The 12861-nt window shown below is 39.7% G+C and overlaps 1 protein-coding gene across 2 annotated transcripts in view; it reads right to left on the bottom strand.

The window, feature by feature from the left end:
• Positions 1–3452, bottom strand: part of trpc4b (transient receptor potential cation channel, subfamily C, member 4b) — a 39241-nt gene extending 35789 nt beyond the window's left edge. For both annotated transcript variants that reach the window (XM_030153119.1, XM_030153118.1), the window contains exon 1: positions 3351–3452. The gene's annotated coding sequence lies outside the window, so the exon portion shown is untranslated. The remainder of the gene's footprint in view (positions 1–3350) is intronic.
• Positions 3453–12861: the final 9409 nt, after the last annotated feature.

The following is a 12861-nucleotide window of genomic DNA, read 5'->3' on the forward strand; positions in this document are numbered from 1 at the left end:
TTATCTCCATGAAATGAGTAACAACTAGTATTAGAGTATGTTAAAATGTGAGATAAAGGCATTAGCGACATTAAAAATGTTTTTATTTCATATTTTTCACACAGTATATCACTTTCCTATGATGGGTTTTAAATATGTTTCTTTGCTTCAAAAAGTAAATGCATTGTGTCCAACTGAGTGGACATTTTTGTAACTTTGTGAAAAAAAAAAAAATATTGCATAGTTTTTTTTTCATGCCTAAAAGAGGAAACGGAAAAAAAAAAAAATCACTCAAGAAAAAAATATTGACTTAGGTTCTCATAATTCATGCATGAAAGGGTTAATAATAATTTGTGTTTTAATTTAATAGCCCAATTAGCTCAATGATAATAGCCTAATAATTTATTTAGCTTATTAGAACCTCTGATTATTGCCATAATCTCTGTTTTATCAAGTTTTCATTCACACCTCCATGTCTTGATGTCGTAGCTTGCCTATGCCGTTTTCTTTTTTTTTTCCTCAATTAGGCCACCGGTTCAAACTTTAAACATCATGGCATTATCAACTATACAAGAGTTTTCTTTCTATGTAAAGTACTTAAGGTACAAAAATGGACCATTTCGAAAGGGTACAGAAATGCCTCTCAAAAAAGTACACCCCCAGCGACAAGCATTTGTACCCTTTTAAATACAAGCTGGTACCTTTATTTTTGAGAGTGTAGTGAATGTGGAAACATCGGCATCTTCTACAACATTGATTCACCAGTAAAACCCATAGAGTCTAATAAATGACAGTGGATGGAGACACTTATTTTATGTTCAGTTATTGGTGTATTTTGCAGAAAAAAATAATCTTGTTCTTCAGTTTTCTCTGTTTTTGACACAATAACCCTCAAGTTTAATCTGAGCTTTAACGAACATGTACATAATCAGTACATTAAATATAGGAAAATACCTAATTTTCACTTAAAAATGCAAAATACAAAGGATAATATTAGAGTAAATGGTGATAAATCATTTAAGAAAGGTTAAAAATGGAGAAAAATTTGTTTGGGGACTGCCACAAAAGCAGCACTAGGTCTTTATGAGTTAAAGTACAGTCATGCAACTTTTCTTAGGATTACTGCTTCTAAAATTACTCTTTTTAAAAATGAATTTGTTTTGACACCATAAAATATTTTTATTTCAAATTTCTCATTTCTACAATATTGATTCACCAGGAAAAGCCATTGAGTTTGATCAATGACAGTGCAGTTAATGCTATATTTTACTGAAAAAGTCATGTTTTCTTCAGTTTTTTCTGTTTTGATATGATAACCTTTGACTTTACTCCGAGCTTTTATGAACATCTTCATGATCAGTCAATTAAACATAGGAAAATAGATGATCTTATGATGATCACAGCATAATATTATAATAAATGGTGATAAATTACTTAAGGAAGACAGAAAAATTCATTTGGAGACAGCCACAAAAGTCACACTGGACCCTTATGGGTTAATGATAGAAACGGAGAAAACTGGAGAAAAAGTGACTTTTTCCGCCAAATCTGATATAATCACCTTTGAATTTACTCTGAGCTTTAATGAACATTTATATGATCAGTGAATTAAATATAGGAAATATTTGATTTTCACTGAAGAAATGCAAAATAGAGAGGATAACATTACAATAAATGGTGATGAATCGAGGTAATATAGAGAAAAATTCCATTCAGCTGCCATAAAAGTAGCACTGGGTCTTTATGGGTTAAACAGTAAAACAAAAGAGCAAATACATGGATATAATTAACCCTTTCATGCATACTGGTCACTCCAGTGGACAGTTCTTCTCCAGCTGTTCTCTTGTATATTCATGGATTTTGTTGTTTTAGTTCCATATCAGCCAACACAGTGAACGCTTATGCATCGTCCCATACACTGTAATTCATACCATTACTGTAAATTTGCTGTTCTTGATAAACCTGATCTGCACCAACATGTTTCAGTGTGTACATCAATTGTTATTTGTTAGAAATTTATTTATTTATTTATTTTTTGCACATTATCTCCATGAAACGAGTAATAATTAGCATTAGAATATGTCAAAATGTGACAAAACATTAGATTTTATTTCATTGTTTTAATATCAATTTCTAATATTCGGTTTTAAACATGTTTCTTTACTTCAAAAATTAAATGCATGGACGTTTTTGTAACTCCATGAAAAAAAAAAAAAAAAAAAAAAAAACTTGATCACGTTGTTTTTTGTTTTTTTTTCATGCCTATGGAGGAATAAAAACACTCAAGAAAAAAATCTTAACTAAGGCTCTCATAATTAATGCATGAAAGGGTTAAGCTGTAATTTGGTTCTATTCACTTGCATCAGCAAAAATAAACATTACACCCTATGGAATAAAAAGCACAGAAAATCTAATCTAAAACATGTTACAAATGGGTCAAGTCACGCGCCTGTTGACTTTGAATCAAAAAATTAGAATTGAGATAATGATTTCAAACTTTTTGTAGTTCAATAGTATAACATCTTAAGTTTCTAAACCCATTAAAATTTTTGCTAAAAAAGGGTTTTCAAGAAAATTATGGAACTTTTTATACAAACTAAATTCAGTCCCTCGGAAAGTTCTCTAAGCATGAATAATAACATAACTTATCACTGCTATAATTTGAAATCTCAATCATATATTTCTATTTTCAATATAGTTTTATGACCTTTTATACACCCTTTTATCACTGTAAAAATAATTTTGTCTGAAAAATTGGCGTGAATTGCTTTTTTAAGCATTTTAATATCAGATGGTGCCGGTTATGTAGGGAATTTCACTTTTCTCAAAAAACATGTGTTTTTTTAAATTACTCATTAATCAAATGAGCTAAACCAATGGAAATTTCTGAAAGGAAGCATTTAACCCTCTGCTTAAGCATGGCTTCATTGGAATTTAAGATTATTTTGTCACTAATCTAAAAAAAAGATTTTTTTTTTTTCCCCCTACATAACCAAAAATAGGTCTCAACATGAAATAGCTGCTTGTGAAAGATTTTTTTCTTTCACTTTCTATCGATTTAACTTTTCAAATCAATAATTATGATATTCTATTGTCTTCATATGGATTTGGTATATATGAATATTACATTCTCTGGGAAATATTTCCTCTTGTTATTATATATAGATATTGTTATTTATATAAAATCTAATTTTATTTTATTTTATTTTTTTTTGAGAATTAAGAACATAAACGCTTGCATATGTAGCCTGTTACTATTACAACCGTTATACACCGACTGTTTAACTGAATATAATAGAATCCATGCGTAAAATGAATTAACGCCTTAAATAATCGTGAAAAGAAATTTTAAAAAATAAGAGAAAGTTTACCTTCGAACCTGTTGCTCTCTGGTCGGTATATCCACGTGAATCTCTCTCCTGAAAAGCACAGGCTGCGGCTGTCATTGACAAAGTTGCGTGGTTGTATCCAAATCCTCCTCCTCCTCCTCCTCCTCCTCCTTTTCTTCCTCCTCCTCCTCCTCCTCTTTCATTCTGCGCTGTAACATAATGGCTCGTCATGCAACCTCCTGCCCCCCCTCCCCTTCTGCTTTCTCGTTCGTGGGGGCATTTTCAGGGCATGTTTCTCTCGTGGACGTTGTCTTTCTGCCTTTCACAGGCGTCAGATCCGGTGTGGATGGAATGGTTTCACAGAGACTGTGCGCAAACAGCGTGCGTAAAAGGTGGAGTATTGTGCGCATTGTGAAAAGCAATGGGGTAACATGTATGGAAGTAAATCTGTCTCATCAGATTTTGAATTATAAAAGCCACTGAATTTCTTGCGCTGAATTTTTTTTTTTTTGCACTGAAATTAAGTATCTGAATTTTTTTATCTCTCAATTTTACTATGTTCATAAATTTAGAAAAAAAAAAAAAAAAATTCAGATGTAAAAAAATTCAGATGCAAAAATTCAGATACAAAAAATTCAGAAGCCAAAAATTCAGATGCAAAAAATTCACAAGCCAAAATTTCAGTTGCAAAAAAGTCAGATCACACACCCAGGACACCAAGGATAAGCAGTCCATTCTATTTCAAGCTGAACCACCAGCCAGCCAATCAAGTTATGTTAGGCTGGTCATGTGACGTCAAAAAAAAAAAATCAGATAATTTATTTCAGTGCAAAAAAAATTCAGTGCTAGTGGCTTAGAAAGAAATTAGAAGAAATTATTAAATTTTGGTGGCGATCAGGTGGGGGGGGGGGGGGGCTTGCCACCAAAATTTAATCATTACTACAAAAATTTAATCATTTCTTCCTTATGCCAGTATCAACATTTCCTGAAAATTTCATCCAAATCCATCCATAACTTTTTGAGTTATCTTGCTAACAAACAAACAAACACGCTCACACAGGAGGCAGATCTGTCTTGGCGGAGGTCTGCGCTCTCCGAGTGTTTTTCTTGTTTGTTCCTTGTGCCAGTATCAACATTTCCTGAAAATTTCATGAAAGTCCATCCATAAATTTTTGAGTTATCTTGCTAACAGACAAACAAACAAACAAACAAGAAAAGCACTCGGAGAGCGCAGACCTCCACCAAGAGAGATCTGCCTCCTGTGTTTGTTTGTTTGTTAGCAAGATAACTCAAAAAGTTATGGAGGGATTTTCATGAAATTTTCAGGAAATGTTGACAGGCAAGCCCCACCCCCCACCCCCCCACCCCCCCACCCCCCCGCGCCGCCCCCCGATCGCCACCAAAATTTAATCATTTCTTCCTTATTCCAGTATCAACATTTCCTGAAAATTTCATGAAAATCCCTCCATAACTTTTTGACTTATCTTGCTAACAAACAAACACACTAACAAACAAACACACAAAGCACAGTCATCACAATACCTCCCGGCGGAGGTAATTACAGTAATTATTGTTTGAAAAACAACATGATTACTTCTCAAGATTAAAATATTACAATTTTTGCATTTACAAAGCACACAGAAAAAAAAATCTTAAGACATAATATCTGCCCTTGCCCCTCCTCATTTGCTGCTTCTGAGCTCAAAGATAAGGACAAAAAAAAAAAAGGACACAGGAGAATCACATACACATCTACACATCTACAGACCGCTTTTTTTTTTTGTAGCCACAAATGACATAGGGATTTTATGTCGGGATGAATAATTAGTTGAGGTGTTTTTTTTTTATACAAAACATCATCTAAGACACAGCAGTTAAACCTCAACAATCATTATATAATGAGACACACTGATCACTTTCATATCATATAATACAGAGTGACAGATTCTTCAAAAAACGATGATGCTCTCAACAACAGATGAGACCGGATTTATTGTAGACTGTCAGGAGACAAAGCAGCAGATATGCAAGTCCTGAGGGAAGGAATACAATGTTGAAAATAAGTCCTGTGATGTTGGCTGGAAACCACAGAGAAGACACTGTACAGAAAATAGTGTGAACGTACAGAGTCACAGGGGCTCTGTTTACTGTCATGCTAAAAAAATAACAAAAAAAAAAACAGCGATAAGAGTTACTGAAAATAAAATATCTATGAACAAAAAACCCCCTCACAATATGTATTTCACTTAGAAAAGTTAAAAAGTGGATCAGTCAAGTCCCTCATTCCCAAAACCACCCAGTCCCACTGCATTCTTGAGTGTTTTCCAAGAATAAAATAAAACTGTGGTTGTCTTTCCTTTTTTGTGCTTTTATACCCAGTCCCTTTAAGAGACGTGAAATAAACTTTAATTCCTAATATGGCTTCTATTGAGCTCTTACAGGGTCATTACTATACAACTATGTCAGATGTAAGATGGTCTTTAGATAGCGATGTGACCACAGTTGCTAGGAGACCTCTATCCAGGCCATGTCTGTCTGCAGTACCCATAGGAAAGGTGAACAAAACATGTCGCTACGGATTTTCTCCTTGTGATGCATTTAGAGAGAAGTTTAATTACTTGGAACAAACTCTGACATTATGCTCGCTTTGTTATGATCTTGAAAGTGTTGATGTTGAAAATGGATGGCTGCACTCACTTGTAGATATGTGTCATGTAGCAAGTCCATTACAGAATCAAGGAGACATGCATATTATGGTTCTAAATGTTTATTTGTTGTTGTGTCTAGCTCTTGGTAGTGATGTAGACCTGAAAATGGAAGGAAAGTGTTGTGTACAGGGTGGGGAAGCAAAATTTACAATGAACATTTAGTTGTTTTTTTTCTCAGCAGGCACTACGTCAGTTGTTTTGAAACCAAACATACATTGATGTCATAATCATACCTAACACTATTATCCATACCTTTTCAGAAACTTTTGCCCATATGAGTAATCAGGAAAGCAAACGTCAAAGAGTGTGTGATTTGCTGAATGCACTCATCACACCAAAGGAGATTTCAAAAATAGTTGGAGTTTCCATAAAGACTGTTTATAATGGAAAGAAGAGAATGACTATGAGCAAAACTATTACGAGAAAGTCTGGAAGATACTATTAAAGAAGAATGGGAGAAGTTGTCACCCCAATATTTGAGGAACACTTGCGCAAGTTTCAGGAAGCGTGTGAAGGCAGTTATTGAGAAAGAAGGAGGACACATAGAATAAAAACATTTTCTATTCTGTCAATTTTCTTGTGGCAAATAAATTCTCATGACTTTCAATAAACCTCCCCCGGGATCTGGGAGAAGCTCTCCCGGAGGTGGGAGTTGAAGACCACACTGACATCGGGTTCCGCCAGACGTTCCCAACAGACCCTCACAACACGTTTGGGCCTGCCGAGTCGGTCCGGCAGGCCTCCGGGGGAGGTTGGGGACATTGAGTCCGAGTGGACCATGTTCTCCACCTCCATTGTCGAAGCGGCTGCTCGGAGCTGTGGTCGCAAGGTCTCCGGTGCCTGTCGTGGCGGCAATCCCCGAACCCGGTGGTGGACCCCGGAAGTAAGGGATGCCGTCAAGCTGAAGAAGGAGTCTTATCGGGCCTTGTTGGCCCGTGGGACTCCCGAGGCAGCTGATGGGTACCGGAAGGCCAAGCGTGCTGCAGCCCAGGCGGTTGTGGAGGCAAAAACTCGGGTCTGGGTGGAGTTTGGGGAGGCCATGGAGGAGGACTATCGGTCGGCCTCGAGGAAATTCTGGCAAACCATCCGGCGCCTCAGGAGGGGAAAGCAGTGCGCCACCAACACTGTTTACAGTGGAAGTGGGGAGCTGCTGACCTCGACTGGGGATGTTGTCGGGCGGTGGAAGGAATACTTCGAGGATCTCCTCAATCCCACTGCCACGTCTTCCATAGAAGAAGTAGAGGCTGAGGTCTCAGAGGTGGACTCGTCCATCACCCAAGCTGAAGTCACCGAGGTGGTTGGCAAGCTCCTCGGTGGCAGGGCACCGGGGGTGGATGAGATTCGCCCTGAGTACCTTAAGTCTCTGGATGTGCAGGGACTGTCTTGGTTGACACGTCTCTGTAACATTGCGTGGCGGTCGGGGACAGTACCTCTGGATTGGCAGACCGGGGTGGTGGTTCCCCTTTTTAAGAAAGGGGACCGGAGGATGTGCTCCAACTATAGGGGGATCACACTCCTCAGCCTCCCGGGGAAAGTCTATTCCAGGGTACTGGAGAGGAGGATCCGACCGATAGTCGAACCTCGGATCCAGGAGGAACAATGCGGTTTTCGTCCTGGTCGTGGAACGCTGGACCAGCTCTATACTCTCCATCGGGTGCTCGAGGGTTCATGGGAGTTCGCCCAACCAGTCCACATGTGTTTTGTGGATCTGGAGAAGGCGTTCGACCGTGTCCCTCGTGGTATCTTGTGGGGGGTGCTTCGGGAGTATGGGGTCCGGGGCCCTTTGCTAAGGGCAGTCCGGTCCTTGTATGACCGAAGCAGGAGCCTGGTTCGCATTGCCGGCAGTAAGTCAGACCTGTTCCAGGTGCATGTTGGACTCCGGCAGGGCTGCCCTTTGTCACCGGTTCTGTTCATAATTTTTATGGACAGAATTTCTAGGCGCAGCCAAGGGCCGGAGGGGGTCCGGTTGGGGACCACAGGATTTCATCTCTGCTTTTTGCAGATGATGTTGTCCTGTTGGCCTCATCGAACCTGGACCTTCAGCGTGCACTGGGGCGGTTTGCAGCCGAGTGTGAAGCGAGCGGGATGAGGATCAGCACCTCCAAATCCGAGGCCATGGTTCTCGACCGGAAAAAGGTGGTTTGCCCTCTCCGGGTCGGTGGGGAGTCTTTGCCCCAAGTGGAGGAGTTTAAGTATCTCGGGGTCTTGTTCACGAGTGAGGGAAGGATGGAGCGTGAGATTGACAGACGGATTGGTGCAGCGTCTGCAGTGATGCAGTCGCTGTACCGGTCGGTTGTGGTAAAGAAGGAGCTGAGCCGAGAGGCGAAGCTCTCGATTTACCGGTCAATCTACGTTCCTACCCTCACCTATGGTCATGAGCTTTGGGTCATGACCGAAAGGACAAGATCCCGGATACAAGCGGTCGAAATGAGTTTCCTCCGTCGGGTGGCTGGGCGCACCCTTAGGGATAGGGTGAGGAGCTCAGTCACCAGGGAGGAGCTCGGAGTAGAGCCGCTGCTCCTCCGCGTCGAGAGGGGCCAGCTGAGGTGGCTCGGGCATCTGTTTCGGATGCCTCCTGGACGCCTCCCTGGGGAGGTGTTCCGGGCATGTCCCACCGGGAGGAGACCTCGGGGAAGACCCAGGACACGTTGGAGAGACTATGTCTCTCGGCTGGCCTGGGAACGCCTCGGGATCCCCCCGGAAGAGCTGGAGGAGGTGTCTGGGGAGAGGGAAGTCTGGGCATCCCTGCTTAGACTGTTACCCCCGCGACCCGGCCCCGGATAAGCGGAAGAGAATGGATGGATGGATGGACTTTCAATAAACTAATTGGTCATACACTGTCTTTCAATCCCTGCCTCAAAATATTGTAAATTTTGCTTCCCCACCCTGTAAAATTTACTTCTTTGGTCCCTTTGACGCTCTTCCACACTGTACTCTGGAATATTGAATGTATGTCTCTGTACTCCCTAATCTATGTAGCGGAGCTTTGTCAAGTAAATGCACACAGAGTCAAGTCAAAGTCGGAGATAAGGGCAGAATTGGAGCCGCATAAAGTGTTTATTCAGACACTAAATAAACACTGAGTTGAAATCTGCAGAAATAACTGACTTTTTCGCTCTGGGAGGCCATTTTATTTGGCCCAAAATAGGTTGGGTTTTAGTTGTAGACCTTCCCTTTTTACCAGATTTAGAACATTATTCTAGTCACGTTAGAGCCCTTTTTGGCTTTGTCCATTCATTCATTCGTTTTCTGAACCTGCTTTATCCTCACTAGGGTCACGGGAGCTTATCACAGCTACTTATGGGCAAAGGCGGGGTACACCCTGGACATCGTCGCAGGGCTGACATATAGAGACAAACAATCACGCTCACATTCACACATATGGGCAATTTAGTCTGACATATTAACCTATCAGTGCATGACTTTGGATGGTGGGAGGAAGCCAGAATACCTGGAAGGAATCCACGCAGGCATGGGGAGGACATACAAACTCCACACGTCGACTGGTGTTGGAATCAAACCCAGAACCTTCTTGCTGTGAGGCACGAGTAGGGATGGGAATCCAGAACTGGTTCTTTTTGAGAACCGGTTCCCAGTAGCTCGATTCCTTGGAGTCGTTTGCCTGCCTGCTTAACGATTCTGCTTATCGGTTCCGCCTTCGTTGTGCATGCGCGATGACGTCACACATACGCTGCATTGTTTTGGTCAGAACGTAGCCAACATGGTGTTGAGGCAGAAACGGTCTAAACAGACGACACCAGGTCCACTGACTTGGAACACTTGCAAAGCTTCCATGTCTTCAAAAGGGTGGAATCCCTCCAATATCCTCAAACATTTGTCCACAGCATGTGAATCATTTACAGGAATGTCACGTATTTGATATGCTACTTAACGGTGCTTGTGAATGTAGCAGCAGAGTGAACGCCGGGCTGGTTCTGGTGTGGGTAACAAACGTTGTAACTCCTCAAATACAAGTTTCCGAAGGTAAGAAGGGAAAGGAAATGAGGTGCACAACGGGAGACAAGCCGAGCCGAGTCGAACTGGTTCTACGTAGTAGAAGTGCAGCAATAGAGGAATGAGTAAAGCGTCTTTCGTTTCACTTTCACTTAGTCCCCCCCCCCGCCAGACCGGGCCCGACGTCATCTGTTATTATTATTTGTACATACTGTATATCTTATATTTTCTGTGCAGAGATGGAAATATAAAAGACAGTTAATACAAACACACCTGTTTGTACTCTTTTATGCCTTCACCCAATGAGAATCGATAAGAGAATCGATAAGAAATTGGATCGATAAGCAATATCGATAATGGAATCAGAATCGTTAAATTCTTAACGATTCCCATCCCTAGGCACGAGTGCTATCCACTGCAGCTTTGTCCATGACAGGGTACATTTTTACTGGTCTCTAGATTGGACAGCATATATGCATATGTAACCATTGCCCAGTATTCATTTATCATATATAAATATGTAACTTTTTCCTAGAATATGTAAATTATTTCCCAGAACGTCCAAAATTTTCACTCACATGTACTTTTGTCCACCATGATCTAAAAACTCTCCATGGGCGCACATGTCTTTTTGTAGCAGTTCTCCCAGGAAAAAAATCAGCTACTCTGGTACAGTCTTCACATTACATTAAGAATAACTCCTGGCATGCAAATGAATACAGGTTAAATACTTTTGAATACAAACTGAATATTTTTGATTAAAATACTGGTTTCTGACACCACAAAAGTACAAGTGAAACTAAAAGTAGATGGTGTAACTGTGTGGAAACTGAACTCACCTTTGTCTCTTTTGTCTGGTCCCTGGTGTTCCGGCTAAAAGAGTCCCCAGGCAGCCGGAGCACCTTAAGAAGGTTCCGGGAGGGACCACTGTGGGAAGAGTAGCAGGGGTGTTTTAACTGAAGGGCCTGCCAAATCTGATAGATATTTTTAAATTTCTCACTGTTAACTTCATAAAATATATTTTTGTATGAATTTGTTAAATGTAGTTAATCACAGTACTGTTTGGAAATTGGTCATTTTAAATAATGAATAGTGGAGGAAAGTAAACTTACCTGTGCTCTAACACAGTATAGGCTAGTGCAGGGGTCAGCAACCCTGGTCCTAGAGAGCCACTATCCTGCATGTTTTAGATGTTTTCCTCTTCCAGCACACCTGATGGTCATTATCAGGCTTCTGCAGAGCTTGATGATAGGCTTATCATTTGAATCAGGTGTGTTGGAAGGGGGATACATCTAAAACTTGAGGATAGTGGCTCTCTAGGACCAGGGTTGCTGACCCCTGGGCTAGTGGATAGACCAGCCTATAAAAACTGTGTTTTTCTGTTGTGTAGAGAGAATGCTGCCTGTACTGAACCACAATGATGCCTTTTTTTGTACAGTTTGTATTTTTTAAATCTTTCTGCTGTCTCTTTTATAAATATTTTTCTGTGTTTTTGTGTGAATATGAATAAGATACATAGTGGTCTGCACCTGCACATTTTGCCTCAGCTCTGCTCTGTTCCTCCGGACTACAAAGCAATAGGCCAACCGATGACAATATGACAACAGCAAAATGTACTTTTTCTATAGCATGGATTGTATGTATAGTAATGTGCAAAAGTATTAGGTTGTCATTAGGGTTGTTCTCTTATTTTATTTTTTCGCAAAGTTATAATGCAAGTCTTAGTTTCTGTGTTAACTTTATGATTTGCATGTAAAACTGAAAAAAGCAGCTGGATTTAGAAAAAAAAAAAAAAGAGCCTCAAAACAAAAACTACTGGACCAAAATTCCAAATCAGAGTTCATGTTAAACATCCTAAATCTCTTATTGATTTACATTCTTATTGTCTTATTTAGTAAAAACCTGTCAAACTGCAATTCCTTTCTTTGTTTTTTCTATTATTCCACCCTGTTTTGACCTTAAAGCACACAGTAAAACAAAACCATTATAGAAAAGAAACTGGAGCTCATACTCACAGCAGCTTTTATGACACTGAAACAGATGCAAATTCACAGCAGCACATTTACCTGGAATAAAGTCTCTCAGAATTTTCCCTCTATTTAACCTTTCTTAAATGATTTATCACCATGTATTATAATTTTATCCTATGTATTTTGCATTTTTTAGGGGAAAATCAGGCATTTTCTTGTATTTAATTCATTGATCATGTAGATGTTCATAAAAGTACATATTGAAGTAGTGGATTATTATATCAAAAATGGAGAATCCTGAAGAAAAAGTGACTTTTTCAGCAAAGTTTTCAATAACTAAAGGTAAAATCAAGCATCTCCATCCACTGTCATTGATCCAACTCCATGTTGTAGAAGATGACTGTGTTTCCACGTTCACTACGGAACCTCTGAACGTTCAAATGGGTCATATCTGATGACCATGAAAAGATGACAAATTGTTTTTTTTTTATCTCAATTATTTCAATGTATTGATAGGTTTAGTGGATTAACAGGTATTAAACATTTTAGACCAACAGGTGCTTTGGATCTTTATGGGTTAAAATGATTTTATTCTCATCAGGACTTCACCAACTTCACACACTGTACTTTCTCCTTCATTGTAATTCACAGCTGTGTTACACTTTGTGCAGGCCTATGATGACATAAGTTTTCCTTCCTCTGAATTTACAAAACGCCTTATCTACATGCCGCTATTATCAAATCACAGTAATCACAGAGCATCTGCAAGGCAGTCTGGATTTTTGTGCTTTTACTGCAATTAAATCAACGTCTGCTTATCCTGCAGCACAGTGAGAATGAGATCAGACACAATATTCAACTATGCAGCTCACATATACAGTCTTTACTATGAATTATCCAACATTTAAAAGGTTAAAATGT

This window comes from Sphaeramia orbicularis, chromosome 13 (assembly GCF_902148855.1).
Source record: "Sphaeramia orbicularis chromosome 13, fSphaOr1.1, whole genome shotgun sequence".
NCBI classification, from domain to species: domain Eukaryota; kingdom Metazoa; phylum Chordata; class Actinopteri; order Kurtiformes; family Apogonidae; genus Sphaeramia; species Sphaeramia orbicularis.